Here is a 24581-nt window from a genome sequence, read left to right on the forward strand (position 1 = left end):
TGTTTTCAGAAATGCAATTTAGCCATGGAAAAAACATCCTAATTTCCTGAGATGATGAAAGAGACGGCCGGTTTCTTAATTGCCTAGTTGTTGAACACATTAGAAAATAGATAGAATTTTAAGAATGAGATTCTGGCCAAATATTATCTTGCGCCTTTCCACTTTGTTTCAAAAACAGAGAATGATTCACAGGGAAAAATGGAGTTGCTTGTAGACAATGTAAAAAAGAAATTAGAGCTCCAAGAAATAATAAATTATAAAAAAATGATAGATAAGGAGTCATATTAGCAAACTAAATATCTAAAGATGGGTCTACAAAACTAAACTGAAATAGAATTAATACATACATTTCCAGTTCATTATCGGGAAACTGCTGCAAGAGGCCGATAGGAAGAATTCTCCTTCCATTATTTTTCATAGCACAGAGAGTAGTTTTCCAGACAATTTCAAGCACTTTATAAAATGCTCAAAAGCAGAGGATCTCTGCAGAAGAGGTCACACACTCATAGGCTCAAGATAGAAAGACAGATTCAGGTCAATAGGAACATGAAATTAGTTTGCTGCTTACTGGAAGGAGAGGGCATTTTTATGCTCTGGTCCCTGAACCACTGTCTTTGCCACAGGGCTCAAGTCTGATATCAACAGAGAAGAGATACCAACTTAGTCAAAACAACAACAACAAAAGGTTCATAATTATCCAGATTGATCATCTATGTGCTTGAATTTTCTGAATGTTAAAAACCAGTAAGTGAAGAGGGGGCTGGCATTTTTCAAATATAAGCTGCACATTTGTACACCACAGCCATTGTTTTGCTTCTTAAGAATGTGGGAATATCTGCCCTTGTGCTTGCATACTGATGTGACAAAGTATTGATACTACCAATGTGTGCAACATGATTGTGATTCATATCTTTAAGGTGAGATGATACGTGAGCAAGGGAGATGCCTAAGGTGACATTTTTGGATTCAGTCGGTTGGGAAACATGATGACTTAGTGTCCTCCATAATCAAGACTTTATGGCCTTGCTTCAGGATATATACAAATACAATCATGCACTACTTAATAATATATGTTCTGAGAAATACATTGCTAGTTGATTTTGTCAATGTGTGGACATTATGTAGAGTGTTGTATTTATACAAACTAGGATGGCTACAACATGACTAAAGAATATAATTTTATGAGACCACCATGGTATATGTGTTCTATCATTGACCAAAATACTGTTACATACTTCATGACTAATTAGATTTTTAGCCCTTATTTAAAAGCCACATGTAAAGTCCTCAAATCATTGTTGAGTGAGTGAACAGTGTTTGCTCAAAAAGTATTTTCAATATAATATAATAGGTTTATCTAGAAGCCATGTATTATTTTGCTATTCCTCTTTAATATGAACATTCTGGTACAAAGCCAAAATTAAAATCCATATGCAGTTTTTCCATAAAACATTTTTACAGGCCCAGCGTAGTAGCCTAGTGGATGAATCCTTGCTTTGCATCCACCAGGATCCCATATGGACACCAGTTCACATTCTGGCTGCTCCATCTCCCATCCAGCTCCCTGCTTGTAGCCTGGGAAAAGCAGTAGAGTATGGCCCAAAGCCTTGGGACCATGCGCTAGCATGGGAGATCTGGAAGAAGCTCCTGGCTCCTGGCTTTAGACTGGCTCAGCCCAGGCCGCAGCAGCCACTTGGGGAGTGAAGCAGTGGACAGGTCTTTCTCTTTACATCTCCTTCTTTTTGTATATCTGCCTTTCCAATAAAAATAAAATAAATATGTTTTTCAAAAAAATTTTCATAAGTACTTTGAATATCCTAAGTCTTCGCTATACACAGATTTTGAAAAATAGATTTTTTGGGGGAAAGGCAGCAATGCCTTGGTACAGTTAAGTGTTCGCCTGCTGTGCTAGCACTCCCAATTGGGCACCGTTTTATGTTCCAGACACTCCATTTCCAACAGAGCTCTGGGTTTGCACCCTGGAAAAGCAGTGAAGGATGGCCCAAGTCTTTGGCCTTTGCACAACATAGGAACCTGGAAGAATCTCCAGATTCCTTACTTCAGATCAGCTCTCCCTTTCAAAGAAAAGCAAATTGTTATTAAAAAATTAAAAATATACATGCTTTGTACTAGGTATACACTCAACAAATGAAGACAAGAAATAACTTTATATTGACATATTCATATATTTTCTACCTGTTGGAAAAATACTTACAAAAATGCATATTAATAATTTGTGTATTTTTAAAAATTTTCCATTTGCTACATTTAGCAACTTGCATGCTTTTCTGTAGAGAAAATATTTCCTTGTGAAGTGGCTTATCTGCTTTTTCCAAAACTATTGTTCTCAGTAAAGAGTCAGACTCAATATATAATTTTTTCTTTAATTACTAATTTCCAAAATGAATGATGAAGCAACCATTCCCAACAAGGTCAAATAATTTATCTTTTAAATTTTTCTCTTTTTGGGCCCGGCGCAATAGCGTATTGGTTAAAGTCCTCGCCTTGCACACACTGGGATCCCATGTGGGCACCAGTTCTACTCCCGGCGGCTCCACTTTCCATCCAGCTCCCTGCTTGTGGCCTGGGAAAACAGTCGAGGACAGCCCAAGGCCTTGGGACCCTGCAGCCACATGGGAGACCTGGAAGAGCTTCTGGCTCCTGGCATCGGATTGGCTCAGCTCCAGCCATTGCGGCCGCTTGGGGAGTGAACCATCAGATGGAGGATCTTCCTCTCTGTCTCTCCTCCTCTCTATATCCGCCTTTCTAATAAAAATAAATAAATATTTAAAACAAAAACAAAAAAAGTTTCTCTTTTATATCACTGTGTATCATTTACTTACTATAGAGCCTCACATCATTTATAATCATACTCTTTTTTTTTTTTTAATTTTTTTTAAATTTTTTTATAATCCATTTTATTGTATTGTTGTTGACAATCTTTACATAGTTAACTATAGCTGAAGGAAAATCAAGAAAAAGAAAAAGAAAAAAAAAAAGGTTCAGGGGGATAGGGAGGTGGGCAATGCTATTATGTCCATATTGTTTCCATCATGTATCTGAGGTAAAAGGGGATATTGAGGGAGAAGCCCCACCCGGTTTCCCGCCCACCCCAAGTCCCGGATGTGGGGCATGCTCTGAGATATGTGCTCAAGTGGAGTTAATAGTTCTCCAGTTATGAGTCACTGCCAGTTTCGCTCGATGAGGTGGTCCACTGATTGATATGGTCCATCATGAAGTCTCCATTTGTCCCATATTTCGCTGCCAACATGTAGCTGAGATGAATGATTGTCCTATTCTGTCTTCTGTCTTTTCTTGGCTAGAATTCTGAGTCCAGCAGTTCAAGTGGGGAGATCTCCAAAGATACTTTGAGGTATTCCCAGACCAGATTCTTGTATGTTCTAGCAAGCACAGGGCCCGGCACAGTCCATCACCCTGATCAGCTGGTGGTTGCAATTGCTGTGTTGGTTCTGTTTTCAGTCCCGAGTTGCACTGGAACCAATGGGTGTTGCAGTCCAGTCTGGTTCGGCCCTTACATCAACCAGTGGGAGCTGCAGCCTAGTTGGGGCGACCCACAATAACCCCCACCAGACCGCCCCCTACCCTGGTTTGCCAGTATGTGTAGCAGAAGACCAATCTGTCCCCCATCCCATTTGGCTCTGGTACTTGTCAATGGGTATTAAAGCTTGGTTTTATCTAACCAACTCAACCATCCAGCCCTCACAGATATTGTTGAGTACCTCTCTATCTAGCCATCCCAGCCCCCGTCCTAGTTTTCATGCCCTCCCACGGGAATAGTGACCCAAGAAGGGGGAACCCACTTTTTCCCTCCCAGGTCTCTCTGTCCCGGTTTATGCACTCTTTAGGTGGTCCTGTGATTTGACTCGACAGAATTAGTCCCCAGTGCCAGCTTCTGCCAGCTGATGCTGTGGCCCTGATCTTGTCCACATGCAGCGCACAGGTGTTGTAGCCTTGCTTAGTCGTGTCTGTCTCTATCCCAGCCAACACTCTCCAGTGGGAGTGGTTGTCCAGCGAGGGGACCAGCCCCTTAGCCCCCCCACCAGCTCTGCCCCTCCCTTCCTGGATCTCACGTGTGCTGGATGGGTGCTGCATTCATATCCAGTACAGGCAACCACGCCCTGGCATTCCATAATGTGTACTGGTTTTGTCGCAACCAAACCCGGCCCATTCCACACTCTGTTCTGGTGATCGGATTTGCCAGAGGATGACATGAACTGATTCAGCCTGGTCTGCTCCTGACCCATGCCGAATGCATGCCAGTGGGAAACTTTCCATGGCCTATTCTGGGCTGTTTCCAATCATGCTTCTCGCGCTTACCTGCAGGGACTGTGTCCTGCCAGAGGAGTTGCCCAGGCTCCTCCATCAGAACCCCTCCCAATGCCAGATTTTGCGCTTGCCAGGGGGTTCTTGAGCCAACCCTACTCAGTTCACCTCCTGTCCTAGCAGGAACAGTGGCTTTTCCTGGCTGGCTTTCACCCCATTCTGACTCTTGTTGTTGGATGTTTCAGCCCAGCCATGGCTCGTCCATACCCACATACAGCTCACACATGGCTCAGAAGGGGATTGAGACCCAGCCTAGTCAGTCCCACATCTACCCTGTTTCTCCATAACACCAGATGGTGCTGGGATCTGAACCGGCCTGGTGCATCCAATCCCAGCCCACACTAGTGCCTCGGGTGACTGCAACTGTTTCCTAGATAGAACGCAGCCCCCATTCCAGCACATACACCCCTTGGTGGGAACCTCATCCCAGCTGTAGCATCCCAGATTGGGACCGTTCCTAGCCATAAATCACGCACCTGCACGTGGTTGCTCCGAGGACCATTAGGTGCCAGCCTGCTACACAAGCCGGAGCTTATCTTTTACTTGATAGGTGTTCAAAGCTCAGCATTATTAAGGGATTGGAAGTTCTTCAAAGGAAGAGTTACTGGCATTGGGAATCTTTAGGATTGACTCAGATCCCAGAAACAGTGGGGTCACTCTAGAGCTATCTCAGCAGCGATTCAGATGTCCAATACCCCAGAGCCCCCCAGCCGTCGGCCAGCAGGCACAGCCTGGCGCCAAATGGCGCACTGGCCGCCCTGGCCCAGCCCGCCATGAGCCATGGGCACATGGCGGACTGGGTTCGGGATCCGAGCTAGACGTCCTCTCCCGCAGCCCTCGGCTCGCCTCTGGCAGCCGGAGGTTAAATCCTGCAGGCCCAAGGTTGCGCCCCTCCCCAATCCCGTTCCCCCACCACCCAATGAGGGTGGTGGGTGGGTCCCGGACATGCCCAGTCACGGAGGCCTCCCCCCTCGGCGTACTCACCCCAGAAGGAAGCAGGCCGCACCCAGGCATGTCCGGGCCCAGCCCGCCATGAGCCATGGGCACATGGCGGACTGGGTTCGGGATCCGAGCTAGACGTCCTCTCCCGCAGCCCTCGGCTCGCCTCTCTATAATCATACTCTTTTGAGATATCAAACTATCCCAAATTTGGCAAGTGAGAATTTCTTAAACTTGCCCTTGTGACTTTTTCACCCAAACCCTTCAGCCCACTCTCATTTCCTTGCTTTGTAGCACCTTGTGTTTTTCTTGTGCAAACCAGTCATCAGCCATTTCTCCAAGGCACCCTAATTTCTTTCAATGAAAAACAATATTTGAAAGCAAAACAAAGGTAGTGAAGAGTTATTCCTACAAAAGTTCTATTCTTCTTCTGTCCTCCCATAAGACAACAATTAAAACACATAATATAATCAAGAATCATACTAAGATTCACAAAACAAATGCAGCAGTTCAGGATTTTCCTATGATTCATAATTCAAAACCATATTCCTTCTCCTATACACTGAAAATCTGTTTGATTATTGGATCTATCTACCACACAAAGATACAAATAATTCAATATTACACTAACAACATTATTGCATGACATCTGATTTCTTTGAAACTCAGACTATATACTAGAACATACGTATAAAGTACTATTAGAAAGTTACTTGAAATATTTTCTCTAAATATCTGTTTTACCAATATAGTCTTACCTATTTCAGATTTTTAAGCTTAAGGTTTGATGTTGCTTTTATTTTTTTATTGGCTTTTTACTTTGTGGGTTTTTCTCCCCAGAAATCTAGGGTTTGGGTTTTTTTTTTTTTTTTTTTCCAATTCTGAAGTTCTGCCAGAAATGCTTAGTGGTTACCTGCAACACTTGCACCAGGTTGTCTGTGTAACTCAGCAGAGATGATCATCAGCAGACCAGGCTAAAGGAATGCAAGATGTCCCTGATGGCATTAATAACTTCACTTCAGTTCATGTTTGATGGTCTTTCCTTCTAAGTACTAGATCTTGCTGTTCAGGCCCATGGCAGCACACAACCAGTAAAGGGTGTCTCCTCCATCTAGGGTACAAGTACCTGCTTTCATTGAGATCCCATAACATGGTCTGACCACCCATGCCTCCACAAGCACAGAAGAATTCATCTGTTCAACTTGCAGTTAGCCAGAACACATAATTTAATCAGCTTGTGTCATGAGACGGTGATGGGTTTGCTGATGTTGCAGGAGAAGCAGACAAGATACCCACTCTCAGCTGCTCTCTTTCTGGGCAATGTATTGGCATGTATCCAGAATATCCCCAAATTTGATGATTTTATCTCAGGATCCAGAGACAATCTGCTGGTTGTCAGACAAAAAAGCAACATTCAGCAGACCCTTGGTATAGCGTATAAGTCATCACATGGAGGGACTGGTTTGGACATCCTGGGGACTAAAGCTCCATCCCAAGGAGTCTGGCAGGGCAAAGAGGCCACTAGAAGTGGTGTGACCACATCACTAACAAGGTGGAGTAATTCTGAGGAGCTACCTCCTAGGCATCTTATACATGATGATGGTCTTCCCTTTCAAGACAGACAATAACATGTCTAGGAACTGTGGTGTGGTAGCCATCTGTGATGCAGTCCTTATAACCCCAGAGGAGGCCACGAAGGCTAGCTAAATGCCCACAGCAGTCAATCTGGAACAGGCCAAAGCCCTAAGACAGGGGCTCTATCTGGCTGCCCAGGTGGGTGGAAGGGACCAAAGAACTTGAACCATCATCCACTGCTTTCATGGGATGCACATTAGCAGGAAGCTGGATTGGAACCAGAGGAACCTGGACTGTGCCTGACATGCCAAAATGAGATACAGATTTGCCAAACAGTATTTTAGCTAATGTGCCAACATGCCTGCTCTATTTTTTGTTCTTATACATACTCATATACCCATTCAGTAGATGGTTTGCCTTTGTTATTTGTATTTGTTTTACTCTGTTTTTTTGTGTTCTTTTTCCATCAAATATCTGGTGTTTTGTTCTACTGGTTTTAAATTTTTTGATAATGTCCTTCGTCCTCTCTTTCTTCAGAAAACACGTATTATGTGATCACTATCAGTCACAATATATTCTATTTATAATGTTTTCCACTCTGTTCTTCCATGTACTTTTGGCCAGAATTGATGTCTTGCTTCATATTTAAATATGCTACTGAATATAGGCTTTGTTATTTATCAGCTTTAAATAACTTTCAATGACACTATTTGACTCCCCTCTTCTGCTTTTAGTCATGTCTTGGCTGTGTCATTTTTATGCTGATATGGTGTTTATGGGGGCACATCATTCCTTTCCCTTTGTCCATATCTTTGGTATGTATCTCCTAGGATTAAAAAGAACTGCTAGACAGAATATTCCCAGAGGTTTCACCCATACCGTATTTGAAAGGCAATATCTTGCACTCTCTCTAGCAAGAAGTTGGAGGTGAACCCATTTGCTTTTCTTTATGAATAACTTAATCTTATTTCTTGGCTATGCTTCAGAAATAATCACTCTGGATCAAGATTAGTAGGAAAGAATCGATTTTATAATATATGGATTCATATCTTTATTTCAATACATATTCTCTAATATGGTTTCAATCATTAGTTCTGTCCCATTTTTATTCTTGTTCCTCTGGGATATCAACAGCATATGCTTATTTGATTGAGCTTAACTTTGTGATTTTCTTTTTGATTCTCTTTTCTCTCTTCCATTATTTTCTCTGTTTTTCTTAGTTCTAGTTCCCATATACCCTACAGAACGTTGAATGGTGTTCATTGCCCTTTGGTTACTACAGTGAACTGAATTATGTATCCCTTTACTCCCAAATTCACATGTTAAGGCCATACATGTGACTATATAAAGGTCACATGTATGACTTTCAAAGTCAGTGGAAACAGAATTAAAGTATGACCTTGTTTTGATATAAACCAAATTTTAAAAGAAACATTTCATAACCTCTTCGATCCATAGTCTATTTGAAGTATCTTTTGGAAAACAGGTCTGTAAAAGGTACTTCATTGGGCCTGGCACAGTAGCCTACTGGCGAAAGTCTTCACCATACACATGCCAGGATCCTTCACCCACATGGGAGACCCGGAAGAAGCTCCTGGCTCCTGCTTTTGGATTGGATCAGCTCAGCTCTAGCCATTGCGGCCACTTGGGGAGTGAATTAGCAGATGGAATATCTTCCTCTTTTCTCTTCTCCTTTCTGTATATCTGACTTTCCAAAAAATAATAATAATAAATCTTTTTTTAAAGGTAATTAAATAAATGAAGTTTCAGGAGCAGGGCAGCAATCCAATAGGGCTGGTGACAGAGAGAGTGGTAGATACCACTAAGGTAGGGCCAACCACATAAACCATGTCTGTAATCCGAGAAGGGAGTCCTTGCCAGGCGCCAAAGATGGCTGCACTTTCTTCTTGAACTTCTCGGTATCCAGAAAGAAAATCAATATTTGTTGTTTAAGCCATTCAATCAGTGGTATTTTGCTATAGCAGCCTGAGCAGCTAAAACAACTGCTTTGTCACTCATTCCTAATTTCTAAGATGATTTTGCCATCTTCCGTTCTCTCCTACATTCCATCATACTAATTGCCTGTTTTTCTATTGCTTGTCTGTGGTCATGGTTTTAAATTCCTAATCCGTGATACCTTTCGTAATTGCACTCGCTACTTAAATCACACTTAATTTTTAAATTTTGGATTGACATAAAATATCTGTACATTTTCATGGGAGACAGGGCAATATCTCAACACATACACACAACATAAACCAATCCTATCAGGTAAGTTGTCCTTCCAATTCCTTTACAACAGACTAGTTACCCTGCTATTTTGCAGAATGAAAGAGTTTACAAGCTCCAACCTGTTATATTTTTTGATGCCCATTATGCAATCACTCCCCACTTCCATTGCTCTAGCTTCAAAATGACTATACAGTGCTCACTTCAGCAGCACATACACTAAACTCACCATATTTATGAATAAATTTCACATGATAAAAATATACATGGTCTTTCTTATCTGTCTTATTTCATTAAACACAATAATATCTAATTCCATTCATTTTTTCTGCAAACGTTATCTCATTCTATGTATAGCTGCAAATATGTGCATGTGTGTGGAGAGGGAGCAGATTTTCTTTAATCATTCATTCACTGTTACACAAAAAAATGTTGATTCTAAATTTTGACTATTATGAATAATGCTGCAATTAACATGGCAGTACAGGGAGCACTTTAATATGCTAATTTCATTTCTTTGGACATACACCCAAAAGTGGAACAGCTGCTTCATATGATAGATTCTTAGTTTTTGAGAAATCCCCTTACTGATTTCTTTACTGACTATACTAATTTTCATTCCCACTAAAAGTATATTATGAGTACCTTTTTCCCCCTAAATCCTTTGCAACAAATATTTGTAGTTATACTTTTTTTCTTTTCTAATATCCATTTCAACTGAAGTGAGATATTTTTATGATTTTTATCTATATCCTAACAATGGATAGTGATTTGCTCATTTTTCATGTATTTGTTGGCCATATGTATATTTTCTTTTGAAAAAATGTCTATTTAGATATTTTTTCCCATTTCTTAACTGGATTATGTAGGTTTTCATTGTTGAATGTTTTAAATTCTTTTGATATTCTATAAATTACTTCTTTAACAGATGAATAGTTTACAAATATTTTCTCCCAGTATGCCTTTTGTTTCTATATTTTTTATTACTCTTTATTGCAGAAGCATCCTAGTTTGATATGTTTCTATTTTTGCTTTTATTGCTAGTGTTTTACAGCTCTTATCCAAAATAAATAAATACAAATGCTACTGAAAATGTCATAAAATGTTTGCCTTCAATTGGTTTCATAGTTTTAGGTCTTACAGTTATATCTGTAATTCACTGTGAGTTGATTTTTGCATAGGGTGAGAAGTAGCAGCCTCATTTTCTTGCCCTATTTATTGAAATACAGCTTTCCTAACACTATTTATTGATGAGACTGTGCTTTTTCCAGTCAGTGCTTTATTCACCTTGACTACAGATATATGAATTTATGCTCGAGGCTTTTATTCCATTTTTTTGGCCCTCTGTGTATCCTTTTAATTAATGTTGAAGTGTTATTGCAGTTTTCCTTTTCAAAACCATTATTGTTTCTGTGGTTTTGGATTTTATTTAGGATTCGTCAATTCTCTATAATTTAAAAGGAAGAATTATAGACAGAAGGAGAGAGAAAGGGAGAGAAGGAAAGAGAGAAAGAGAGAGGGAGAAGACTTCCCTTTGTCAGTTCATTTCCTAATTGGCAGCATGGCCAGAGTTGAGCCAATACAAATCCAAGAGCCAGGAATGTCTTCAGGTCTCCCACATGGACACACAGGTCCAAGGACTTGAGCCATTCTCCTGTGTTTTCCCAGGTAATAAGCAGGGAGCTGGGCAGAAGGTGGAACAGCTAGGACTAGAATAGGCACCCACTGGGATGCTGGCACTATAAGGTGGCAGATTTGCCTGTTGAGATACTATGCTGACTCCTGTTGATATGCTTTGATATTCCAAAGAGTTATCACAATTATTCTCAGGTTGTCTCCTAGTGTATCTCTGTATAGATGCTGGATTCCCATATTCTTTTTTTATTTGTGTTAGATTTTTCCTGAACCAGCGAAAGGTGAACATGTTTCAGTAGGAACAATAAATCTGGACGATTCTCCCACTATTCCAAATTAATATCTCCCTCTTTGTTATTCCAACAAACTTGTAGGGTACATATAAAATTACACTTTTTCTCCATTTTCAAATTTTTCAGTGTTACTCCAATGATTCCATCATCTTCAATCTTATTCTTCTTTTTCTTAATCACAGACCTCCAAGGAGACCCTCCACCTCCCAATGAATGAATTCGATTCTGCAGAAGTAGCATCTTCTCTATATGGCCAATTCTTCTCATGGTACCTGTCAGATCCCCTTTTGCTAACTCTTCAGCAGCCAGTGCTCTAATCCATTAAGTGTTAGTATGTGGTTAGTATTTCCACTCAAGGCAGAGCCCTCTTTACTGATGTCACATGACTCCAGTATACCATCACCAATCTCGTTCTCAATATTTAACAAATTCACACGGCATCACCTGACCATTCCTGGGTGTGGGTTCCACAAATATTTTGTCACTAATGTTTACTATGTCCACTTACAAGTTGAAGAAACGTCTCTGAATTATAATATGACCCAAGGCTGAGGTGTTTTATTTGAATTTCCTATGGATATATAGGATTCGTAGGAGGAGGTATGAGTAGATGAACAGATAGACCCCTATCCGTCTTTCACAAAAACCCAGGATCATAACACATTTTCAAATAAAGCTCTTAATAATTTTTCAGAGAGCCTTTAATTGTACAACTGAAACACTCCTGGCTAGCTCACTGGCTCAATAACTTGACAAACTGAGAGCTTCCTCTTTCTGAAGAAAGCCATTTCTAGCTCCCTGAATTGGATGTGTGCTTAGATTTTTTACATCGTTACTCTTCTTTACTAGTATTATAACCACAAACTGACACCCTTCACACACTTGCTATTCTTTTTCTCTTTCAAATGTGAGCTACAGTATTTTAAATGTATTATCTCTAAATAAATTTTCAGAATTTTCAGCTGATTCCACATAAATTATTGTCATAGTCTTCCTATTTCCTTGGCAGAAATTCAAGACCTCTTTTGTAGTTTCTACATTAAACTTAGATAATGTTGATGGTAAAAAGAATTTGTGTTGAGTCTTTGAAGAGTTTCCACCACTCCAAATATTTGGCAATGGATTATAGATAAGCCTTAAGACAAATTCTAAATTAGGAATAACTATTATGTGCCTACCATATGAAAGACAATATATAAAGAGGTGCTAAACTGAAAATTATACCACTGTTCCCTCAAAAGAGATGAGGTCATTCATTCTCTCTCCCTCTATTCCTTATTCCTTCCCCATATACACGTGCATATGTCTATATATATATAACATATTTATCTAAATATATGAATAGATACATGTATAATGGTATATATTTATAAAGTATAGTGCCATAAAAATGCATAAATAAAGTATATTGAGAGTTTAAACAAAGCAAACATGATTTATTATAATAACAATTTTGGAAATTTTTGTTTTAAATATTGGCCTTTCCATCTAGTAGAGTTTTCAAACATAAGACCAAAGAAAATGCATTGTGTTAAAAAGAGAGAATATTTAAATAAAAGGCTTAGCATGTGATAATCAAGTTCTCACCAATCAAACATAAGGAAAAGATCCTTAAATGTGCACATGGAAAAAATCAATTGACATATAAAGGAATGCCAATTAAACTCACAGGAGACCTCTCACAGGAAACTCTACAATCAAGAAGAGAATGGAGTGACATATTCCAGATTCTAAAAGCAAAAAATTGCCAGCATAGGATAACATACCCTGCAAAGTTTTCCTTTGTCTTTGAAAATGAAATAAAATTCTTCCACAGTAAAAAGTTAAAAGAAATTGCCTCTTCCAGACCTGCCCTACAAATGATACTTCAAGATGTTCTCTTGACAGAGAAAAGGAATAGTACCCACCAAAACCAAAGGCAAATGTGAAGAACATCCAGTAAAATAACAACAGAAGACTGAATCAATGAACAACCCATTGATACAACGACAAGACCAAATCGCTACCCATTGATATTAACGCTGAGTGTAGATGGCTTAAGCTCATAAATCAAACATCATAGAGTGGTAGATTGGATTAAAAAAAACAAAACCCATCTATCTGTTGCCTACAGGAGACACATTCTAACAATAAAGATCAGTGGAAACTATATCTCATGGATTTGATGCTTTGTTTTTAGTTTCATTTCTCCAAAACTCTTTCTCATTAAATTTCTCACTAACTCATATAGTGGCATCATTTGCTTCAAAAAGGTTGTTGATTTTTTTCATTTATTCAGCGACACATTAGTCATTCAGTGTCATGTTATACAGCTTCATGGCACTGTTAATTTCTTTTTTTCTTCCTGTAATTGATTTTGTTTTGTGGCTTTTCATTAAAGGGGATGTACAGTAACTGTGTAATGGAGACGATCATATCCAGTACCATGTTATTTAATTTAATAGCACTATAAATTTTTATTTTCTTACTGCTGTTGATTTGGTTTTGTGGCTTTTCATTCAAAGGGATGTAGATTAACTGTGAAATGGAGACTAACATATCCAGATGTGAGGATACAATGCAGTACGCATCTCTACTTCCAGACGAAGATGAGCTCCCAATGAAACTGTTTACTATATCTTGACAATAGTATGCTGGACTCTCTGCCATTGTCCCTGCCTGCAACGATGGACTTTCAACTGTTTATGAGAAAACTACACTATTGTATTAATACAGGGGAACTCAGAGAGGGGAAGGAAATTTGGGGAAGGAATAAGAAAAAGCCCAGGGCCTATGGAACTTTATCATAAAATTGTAATAATAATAAAAAATGAAAAAAAATCAAGCCTAATTATTGGAAATGAAGGACACAATAAAGCAAATTATTTTTTTTAAATGTAAAAGTTTTTGTTCAATATGACAAACAGTAGTAGTGACTAGCAGTTTCATTTGATTAAAACAACAAACAAATTAAGGTAATAAATAACAATAACAAGATAAAGTAACTATTTAAGAATTTCAAGATAAAATATTTGACCTTAATTTTTAAAAACATATAGCAGAACTGGTTACAACAGAGATAAATTAGAGGCAGAGAAACTATTTGGGAGTGATTTAAACTATTCAGACAAGAACAAAATATGCCTCTGTACATAAACAGAATACAACAAGCAATCTTTATTCAAAATTATATTCCTTTTCCATAGAAAGAATATTTGGTCAGAAAGCTTTATGAAGTAGTTGTTATTTAGGCATCTACAACAAAGGAAATTTATTTCTGATTTAGTCATAAAACCTGAGACCTTTGATTTGCCCAAATGCCATTCTCCTGCTCACTCATCTATAGAATAATTAATGTACTCTGCATCATGTCAAAGCAGTCTGATATATAATTCTGAAATTGGCATCTCCAGTAAAAATTTAAAATAAAATCTATTCTAAAGCTTTTTTTCCCTCCTTTTCTCTCACTTATTAAAATTAACTACATCCCCTCCTCTCAAAAACCAGTTTCAAGAGGTTAACACTGTCATATAATTATATTTTCTCTCCTAGAAGGATGGCCACTGACAAATCTAAGCTAATCCAGGATTGTATTAAATAAAAGTCCCAAATATGTTCATTTTGGTTGAGTAGAGTTATTTTATCCTTTTATTAAATCAAATATGAAGGATTCTCTTCTGCTAAAATTGCCTCTGTTGGTCTTTACCTAAAAAGCAATGAAGGTCACTGAGTTGATTAAAGAGTTAGTGACAATAATGGGATGTTCCGCAGACTCGATCTGAAATGATCTAAAGAAAGCTAAGAGCAAAAGGGGCTTAAATGGTTCAATGGAGAAAAATACATTTAAAAAAAAAGCCAATGTTCTGAACGACTATTCTGCCAAGCAGAAAAGAGTCTGAGGATAAAGGGACTAGAATTTTTCCCTTTGAAACTATGAGAGAATATGAGAAAGAAGTTTAAAAATGATAGAGGATGAAAGTAAAGTATGGAGAAATCCTACCTGTAGAAATCTAAGTCCCTTGAAGAATCAGGAAGCTTCAGCCATGAAATGAATGGAAGATATGTGTTTATCCAGAACACAAAGGAACGGAAAAAGGAGCAGAACTCAATGGCCACCCTACAGGAACTTACTGAGATGGGCGTGGAGGTGTGAGGAACATTTCTACCCATTAATTGGTCTGGGAGTTCCCTGAGAGACAGAACACTTCCATAATTTTCTTTGTATCTCTAGCACCATGCACAGAGCTATGCTTTGAGTGTGCCTAACATAACATATAAAATTAAGTGGCCCTTAGAAGTTTCCCTCCTTTCCTATGAGAACTGAAGGCAAAGACTACCTTTTTTTTATACCATTATATCCCCAGAAACTCTAGCCTAACGGACCCCATCATAACTATCTGTCATATTCTACTGACATGCATAGCTGGAAAATTAAATAAAAGAAAGCAAATGAAAAGAAATGGACAATACTCTGGGTCTACTGATTCATACCCATTTACTATCTGCTACATAGCCAGCATTGTGTTGTTTGAATTTTTCAAATAACACAGCTGCTAGGATTATCTGGTATTTTTATTTCATATGAGGTAGCTAACATATATCATTCATGTATGTGTGTGTGTGTGTGTGTGTATATATATATACATGCAACTAAATTTAAAAAGTCTAGATTTCATCATGTAAAAGTATCTCAAAGAGCAAACAAAAATCAATATGCCACTTTCTAAAAACCATGATTCCTTTCAGGGTATTTACGAGTTTTATTATTTTTTGAATATCTAAGATACAAAATGCTAGATAGTAATGGAAGACAACAGATCCAGAAAAAAGGAAAGGCAAGAAGGTAAAACCAAGTATTATGCACTGTTCAAAAACACATACATATTCATGTGTGCATGACACAAACACATATATGCAAAGCATGATTCTTTGTTTCAGACAAGATAACATCTTTCCAAGAACCAAAGTGCATTTTCCTATTTGGTTTAATTTCCATGACTGTAACCTTGCAAGCATCCTGGTAAGTTTTTTTCAATGGGTCTAGGAGAAGACAGCATCCTTTGAAAATATTCTCTGTAATCAGGCATTCTCAAAATCATCTCTAATCAAATCCCCAGTGTCTACAATGCCATGAAATTGTGTACATAAAAGACTAAAATTTTGAATTTATTGACTAGAAAGCATAGGAGCTACATAACATCAAAAATCAATGAATGTTGGCAAGGATGTGGGAAAAAAATGTGAAAGACAGTCCAAGTCCTTGAGCCCCTGCACTCACTAGAGAGACCTAGAAGAAGTTCCCGTCTCCTGACTTCAACTGGGTCCAGCTCTGGCTACTGCAGTAATTTGGGGACTGAATCAGCAGAGAGAAAATAGCTCTTTCTCTCTTCCTCTCCACTCCTGCCTCCCAGGTGTGAATGTGTTTTTTAAGACCTTGCCTTTTAAATAAACATAAACAAATTTTTAAAAAGGGAATTATATCCTGAATGATTATTTTCTAGTATTTTCTATTTTCCACTGCTATATCCCAGCTACTTAAACTAATACTTGGCACACAATAGGGATTCAATAAGTATGTGCTAGATTAACGAAGTAATAAGTGTATAATTTGTTGCTAGAACAGTTGTGAACTAAGGTTCCCACTAAAATTGCTAATATTTCACCAAAGCCTTCTTGCTAATTTGACATATTCAAGGTTACACTAACTACCCTGAAAATATGGTTTTTTGCAAAAATTAAAGGAAAAGAAGGAAACAAGCAAAAGGAATTGAGGAAGGGCAAAAGTGTAGGAAGATGAATGGCTATCTTAGAATTGTATCTGTGAAATACATGAAAACCTATTTTTTACATTGATAGAATTTTTAAAAGAACTCTGAACACTTTGATTTTAAATCCTGGCATCAAAGGTACTTCTGATTTCCAAGCATTCTAAAAATCATTCAATTTAGCACCCATGACTCTTTTACAACCTACCTTAAAAATCAGCCAGGGCAGGCACTTCACTTAGTACTGAAACCAGTTAGGACACTCACATTTCATATGGAAGTATCCAAGATCAATCCCTAGGTGCAAATTCTAACTTCAGCTTCACCTTAGTGTGGGTTCCGGGAGGCACAATTAGGCTTAATTAGTTGGGTACTGGATACTCACATGGGAGATCGACATTGAGTTTCTGGCTTTTAACTTCCGCTCTCTCTACCCTACCACCACTATGGGCACTAGAGAAAGTAAAGCTTTTTAGCTCCTTCTCCCCCTCCCATTCCTTCTCCAACTCCTTCCTCGTGTTCATTCTTTCCTCTCTTTCTCTCTTTTCCCTCTCTCTTTTTTGAAAGACTTATCTATATTAATTAAAAGGCAGACATACAGAGAAAAAGAGAAACAGAAAGATCTTCCATCCGCTGGTTCACTCCCCAAGTGGCTGTAATGGCCAGGGCTGAGCCTATCCAAAGCCAGGAGCAGGAGTTTCTTCTAGAATCTGTTGCTACCACATGGGTCTCCCACATGGGTGCAGGGTCCCAAGGTTTTGGCCATCATTAACTGCTTTTCCAGACCACGGGCAGGGAGCTGGATGGGAAGTGGAGCAGCTGAGACCAGGAAGAAGCACCTATATGGGATCCTAGTACATGCAAGATGTGGATTCAGCTACTGAGCCATTGCACTGAGTCAGTTATTATCTTCTTTCTTCCTCTTTTTCTCTTTCTCTCCCCCTCCTCATCCTCTTCCTTCCCTCTCTCTCCCTCCCTCCCTCCCTCCCTCTCTCATTTCTCAAATAAATATTTAAAAAGTGAATCAATATAGCACCTCAGAAAGTTAAGTGTGTGTTAAGACTTCACAGGAAGCATTTGTTGATATAGAACCAAGATTAAACCAGTATTTATAGACATTCCTTCTCGTACGATCAACTATATTTGAAGAGCTCTAGAAACAGTTTGAATAAACATTAGTGATTTTTTAAAATCTTGGCCATGTTACAACAGTGTGGTTTACCTTGAAAGATAAAAAAAAGTTGAATGCAGAGGAAAATTGAAGGAGTTAGATGGCTTCAAAATCTCAAGAACTAAGTAGACGAAGTTACTAGTTACATCAGGGATAATGAGGAGAATGCAGGATGGATATACATGGGAAAGGTTTAGAACAGAGAATTTAGGAAATCATTGAGGAGTTAAAAAGATAAGCAACACTAACTTCAGGGCCACACCAAAAGCTTTGGAAATGCACCAACTCAGAATAGTTTATTACTCCCGTACAAGCAACCTTCAGAGGTCCGTACTGCTGATCAATCAATTCATTCGTCTCATAATTAAGTAGTAAAAATCTAGGAAAAGAAGTTAGCAATACTGTATGCCAATATCAAGGCTAAAAGTCAAAGTTGTAAGAGTCTAGTTATAATCTGCATAGCAAAACAGAACATTGAAGATATACTCCAAAAATAATACAAAATACAGATAAATGCAGACTCTCACACTTTATTTCTGCAAACAGACAGGAAATACTAAATGACAAATGAGGAGATGAAAAAAGATCACACTCCCAAAAAAGTCTCTAATATAGCCCCTGATTTGGGGGTTTTAGGAATCAGATATATATTATCTCTTAAAACTCCATCTGGAAAAGTTTCTTTGCCCTGCAAAATTAATGTTTAATGATAAAAAGTAAATCAACCAACTAAATTTAGTACTTTTGACAGGAAAGAAATGAAAGCAAAGACCCTCATCTCTGGCAATGTTGAAAATAAAGAGACTGCAATGTCAATTTTATAATGTAGACTCTGAAAGTTCTATGAATTCTCATGCTATGTGGATTGACTATGCACAGCAACTGTTTTCTAAACAGCACTAGGAAGCAAAAAGAGGAGATAGGAAACAAGATTCTACAATTAAAGCACCTTTTTTAGGTGAGAGAAAATCAAACATAAGGAAACCCAATGAAGGAAATAGACCACATGATGGAAAAACAGAAAATTTTAAACGTCACGGCAAATGATAGCAGCCACAAGAGTCCAAATGCATCAGTGGGTAAACAGGACCTCTTCCTATCCCCTCTTCTCTGCTCACATTAATTAATGTTGATCCACCCTGAAGCAGTGAACAGATGCTGCCTGGTTGCTTCTAATGTCCTCCAGGGGGCAATCCTAGATGAAAATCCTTAGTCCTTCCAGCAAAACTGATTGAACATTCTCAACCCAAGAAAAATGCTTTTCAGCCGATATGAGCCAAAATCTCCAAATAAAAGGCTGAGGGAATGATAATCATGTTAGCTTTTCTAGGCAATAATCAGAATGAGTGAGGGAATATTAAACAGGTTGGAGTTTACATAATCCTAAAAAAAAAAATCATACAGAAGACAGTGTTGTTTGATGCTTGGCTCTGTCCCTTCACATTAGTGAAACTGGGAACTTAGTCACAACACAGGGATCTCATCAAATTCACATGTTAACAGTCTCCTGCAGCCCACCTTCTACCTCCCCATCTCTAAGAAGCCCTAAAATTGCCTAATTTCCACTCTCTCCAAAGCCCTGCTCCCTTTAGTCCTCAAATCCCTGGGCTAAATGCTCAGCTCCCAGATCCAGTACTGCCTCATTAAAATGGTCCAATTCCCCAGTCTATATACTCAGCCAATACCATATTTAATGTTAGATTTGAAATATCATGTTTTGATGTTCCTGAAATATCAGAGAGGTAGTTTCATTGAAGCAACTCAGGTCAGGATTTTCCCAAGGCAGGAAAAGGATATAGGATCATAACTCTAATCTCCTAGTAACATGTTATTTATACTCATTTATTTCAATGTTGTTGGAATCATCTCCAAATCCTCCTAGAAAATGTCCCTTATTTCCTGAAGAATTCGGCAGTTATCTCCACTATAATTCTCTGTAATGTCACTCCTATAATAATTTTTAATAATTTCAGAGCCACTGGCTAACTATACTTGTATGTCTGTACTTGAACTTTCTCCTATACAATGACAATATCCTACTGCCTATACCTTAATACCCACTCCACCAGTCAAATCTTGACATTTCTGATAACGATACTCTCCACTAATTTTAATCATCCCACTTATCAATATTCCTAAAATCAAGCATCTTTTATATTAGATTTGCTATTCTCTCCTTAATCTAGCACATCTATCTTGATATTGCCCTCAATTCTCAACACCTCTGCTTCCTCTCTTTTAGATAATTCCTATCATGGTTTATACAATGCAATGTTTTCATTTAAAGAGGAAGCTCTTAATCCCACACTACCCACAATTTTGTAAAATAGCATTAAAATCTACATGTGTACTATACATTTATCCTACTTCATTTTTTGACATACGGTTTATTATACTATAATAATTATATTTTTATCATTTGTCTATCCTCACTAAAGTACAATTGGCACAAAAAAGCTGTGAATATTTTGTCCCATTAGATGCAAATAATGCTTAGACCAGAGCTTCAAGGCTGTGGAAGACAACTAAATGAATACAGAGTTCACGGCATCATAATGAATTCCTTCACAAAGACAACCACAGGGACAAGGCCTACATCTCTACTCCAAATTAGCTTCAAGCATCTAGATCAAGATCATTTATTAAATTTCCCTTAGTTGCCTCTATAGAATGACAGATTCAATAAACAAATTTTGTTGGATCCCTTGTTCTTTTTTACACACATTCATAATTGCTTTCTCTCTTTTTCCTTAGGGTTGACCCATTTTAATTGTTTTGTTGCATAATAAAACCCAAATGTACATTTGGGTTTGTCTTACTCCATATGGGTCTTAACAGCTGAATACTATATATTTGGTGGCTTAAAAATAACAGAAATGTGTTTCTGACAGTACTGGGAACTAGGAAACTCAAGATAAAGGTATCAAAGTATCCAGTGTCAGATAAAGGCCTGCTTCCAAATTCATACCTATCCATCTCCTCCACATTCATGTTCTTGTGTGGTGGAAGGTGGAAGAGAGAAGAGAGTTCAATAAGGCTTCTGCTTATCCTCTCATGAATGGACATTAATTCCATTCATGAAAACTGATACATAATGATTTTCCAACTGCTACATCTCCAAATATCATCATATGATGGATTAGTTTTCAACATATGAATTCTGGGGCAACATAATCTATACAAGATCATTTGTTTTGATCAAATTTATATGAAAACTATCCATAGTCAATGTAAGAAATCATAACAGACATATGCCCCAACAATGGAAAGTTAATGTCTCCAAGTATAAAAGGACAGTGAGAGTATACTGTGATTCACAGACTATACAAGCATTATAGTGTTTCCATTAACGTCCAAAAGCATAATGACTTTGCATTTGTTACCATCAGGGTAGGCACTAGGCCTAATGGTCAGGCCTACCTCAGAGTGCCTGGGTTAGAGTCTTGGTTCTGTTTCTGACTTCATCTTCCTTTTAATGAACATTCAGAAAGGCAACAATGATATAACTCAGGTGGTTTAATATCTTGTCTGAACATTCAGCAAAGATCATTGCAGGCATTTGGGGAGTGAACAAGTGGGTGGGAACATATATATCCCATCCTCCTTTGCCTCCCACCTTTCTACCTCTCAATTTCTCTCCTTCTATCTCAAATAAAGAAAAAAAGATATTAAAAGAAAATTTTTGATGAATCTTCTCATAATCAGGTCTTACAAGAAATATTAACCCTGTTACATTCTGTGTATCTTAGGTATTGAGTTGGTGGAATAAAGGGCATTGATACCATTAATTAGATTACAGAGTAGTCCACCATAGAATAGAATGCCTATAATCTACCTTAACTGTGTGGATATTTCACAAAACATCCCATAACTAGTCATTTATTCAATTATACATAATAGTGGTTATTGAGTTACTGTGAAGCCCCAGGTATTGTTCTATAATAACATGTCTCTGTTATTAAGCAAGCACAAGAAGCTATTTTGTTATTCCAGGATGACACAACCGATAACATGATAATACTTGCTGTTCTTTATCTTACTTGAAAGTATAATAGAAATAGCATTCTCTTTGCCAAAAATATTCATTCAAACATTGCTGCTATGGAGTTAGTTATTTCTTTCGATAAGATATTTTACTTGAAAGCAAAAAGTGACACTTAAATATTTACAATGTAACTGTTTATACATAATTCCAATCAACTTTAGAAACATGTGAAAGCAAACAGCAAAAGTCATGTTGGTAGCTATAAGACAGCTATATGCAATATTCATTGTTAGACTGCATTTAATGTCAGACATTAATCATTTGGAAGCCTGATTAAAGCTATAAATAGAGAGTACTATCTAGCATTTTAATCAAAATAATCCCTTGAATGCTACCTTACAGCTTTCAAAATAAAAAGGTGGCTAATAAGAAAAAAAGCAATCTTGTGAGGATGACTTATTAAATCCAAAACAAACTACTTAGTCTCAATTTTGCACAAAACTTCCAACCCATAAAAATAGTGCTTCCACTAATGTGCTTAAATTATAATTGAATGCATTTTGGTATACTGCAGTCTCACCCTTAGACTATAAGATATTTTACAAGTTCTCATTTAACCATTTTGTGTGACACCGGACATTATATAATAAATAACATGTTTCTCCTAAAAAATACACTGAAAAGATTCATGCTGTAGACCACTGCAATGCACCATTACAGAACACATTCTTTCAAAACCAGAGAAAACGGATGATGATATGTTATTACAAAGACAAGCCATACGGACATGAAACCTCTTCTTAAAGCAACCAGAAATGTAACACATTACCTTCAATGTTAAAACCACAGGAATGGGGTTGAGGTAGATATTAAACCCAGTATTAAGTCACTGGTTAAAATACCTGTGCCCCAGGGCCCAATGCAGTAGCCAAGCACCTGAAGTCCCCACCTTGCACACTCCAGATTCCCATATGAGCACTGGTTCTAATCCCGGTAGCCCCAATTCCGATCCGGCTTCCTGCTTGTGGCCTGGGAAGTCAGTCCAGGACAGCCCAAAGCCTTGGGACCCTGTACCCACATGGGAGACCCAAAAGAAACTTTGAGCTCATGGCTTTGGATTGGCACAGTTCCAACCGTTGCAGCCACTGGGGGAGTGAATCATCTGGACGGAAGAGCTTCCTCTCTGTCTCTCCTCTTCTCTGTATATCTGACTTTCCAATAAAAAATTAATCTTAAAAAAAAAACTGTGCCTCATATCAACTGATGCAAACACTGGGAGGCAGCAGTGATAGATAAATGGAATGGGTTCTCACCACTCACATGGGATACTTGGATTGTATTCCTGTATTCTGGGACATTTTGGGAGTACGCCAGTAGATGAACTCTAACCTCTAATTCTCCCTTTTCTCTCTGTCTCTGTCTCTCTCTCTCTCTCTAACACACACACACACACACACTCAAATAATTTTTAAAAACTAATCTTTTAAAAAATCCAGACAGAATAATTTTCACTGTGCTTTTCTATTCGATGCATAATTTCGGTAATATTTACCAAAGGCCACACTTCAGAAACTCTAGAAATTGGAACAATCCACAGTTACAGAGGGATAGATGGAAGTCAACACCTTTCACCATGAGCACAAATCTAACTGTATTGTCCCCTTCGGCTATCATGCTGTGCTAGTAATTTGTATTTCCAAATATCTGCCTTCTAATATTTTATTTCTGATATGTGGAAGAAATTTCTCCTGTTCCACTGCTACTCTCCTGCTACTCCTCAGCTCACGTGATTCCCACGCCTTGAAATGTCATATACCTTCTCTCACATATTCAGATCCTAAATACTGTAACACTTAACCTCACGCTTTTTTACAACTGTGAAATCATAAAATACAGAAAAACAGTTTAGTTCTAAAGTAAACTGTGACCCTTTCTGCTGATGAAGACTCAACTTCCCAGAAGGCTTATGTAATGTGTTCAAATACAATACACAAATGCAGACTGGATCCCAAGCATATATTCCTAGTAGCCCTGGGGCATAGCACTCCACAACTTCCCAGATCATTGATGCCTCTTACTTCCATAATATATCCATATCTTGATCATCATTGCATTTACTTGGCAATAATTATGTAATACCAGGGGTCTCTCAGTCTGTGACAATGTATTTGTGCCTCCTACCCAAACTGGACTATAATGTTTTCCCAAAGCTTCAAGAACATGTAGTGACCTTCAACAAATTTTTCTTCCAAAGTCCCTCAATATTTTCCACCATCAGCACCCTTTCCTCTCATAAATATCCATGAAGCCATGAATGTAACTGAAATTATATGCCAACAACCTACATATCAAATTTATTTATTTTCTCAGGTTTAAAGCTCTAACGCCTATGATTTATTCTTTTTACCTGGTATAGAATGTTTCCACCAAAACTCTTACACATTTTGAGCTAACAATTCACAAAAATTTTAGTCATTCTTTCTATAAACTGTCCAGCACTGTTCAACAGACCAAAGGCAAACTTAACACCTTCAACGACAGGCACTAGTCACCTCCAAGATTGCCTCCAAGACACTTCATTCTAGCCAATATTAGTATATTTTGATCACAACTGAAAGATCATTAGAAAATAACTAAAGAGATCTATAGGGACAAAATTATGTCTA

This window comes from Ochotona princeps, chromosome 8 (assembly GCF_030435755.1).
Source record: "Ochotona princeps isolate mOchPri1 chromosome 8, mOchPri1.hap1, whole genome shotgun sequence".
Lineage (NCBI taxonomy): Eukaryota > Metazoa > Chordata > Mammalia > Lagomorpha > Ochotonidae > Ochotona > Ochotona princeps.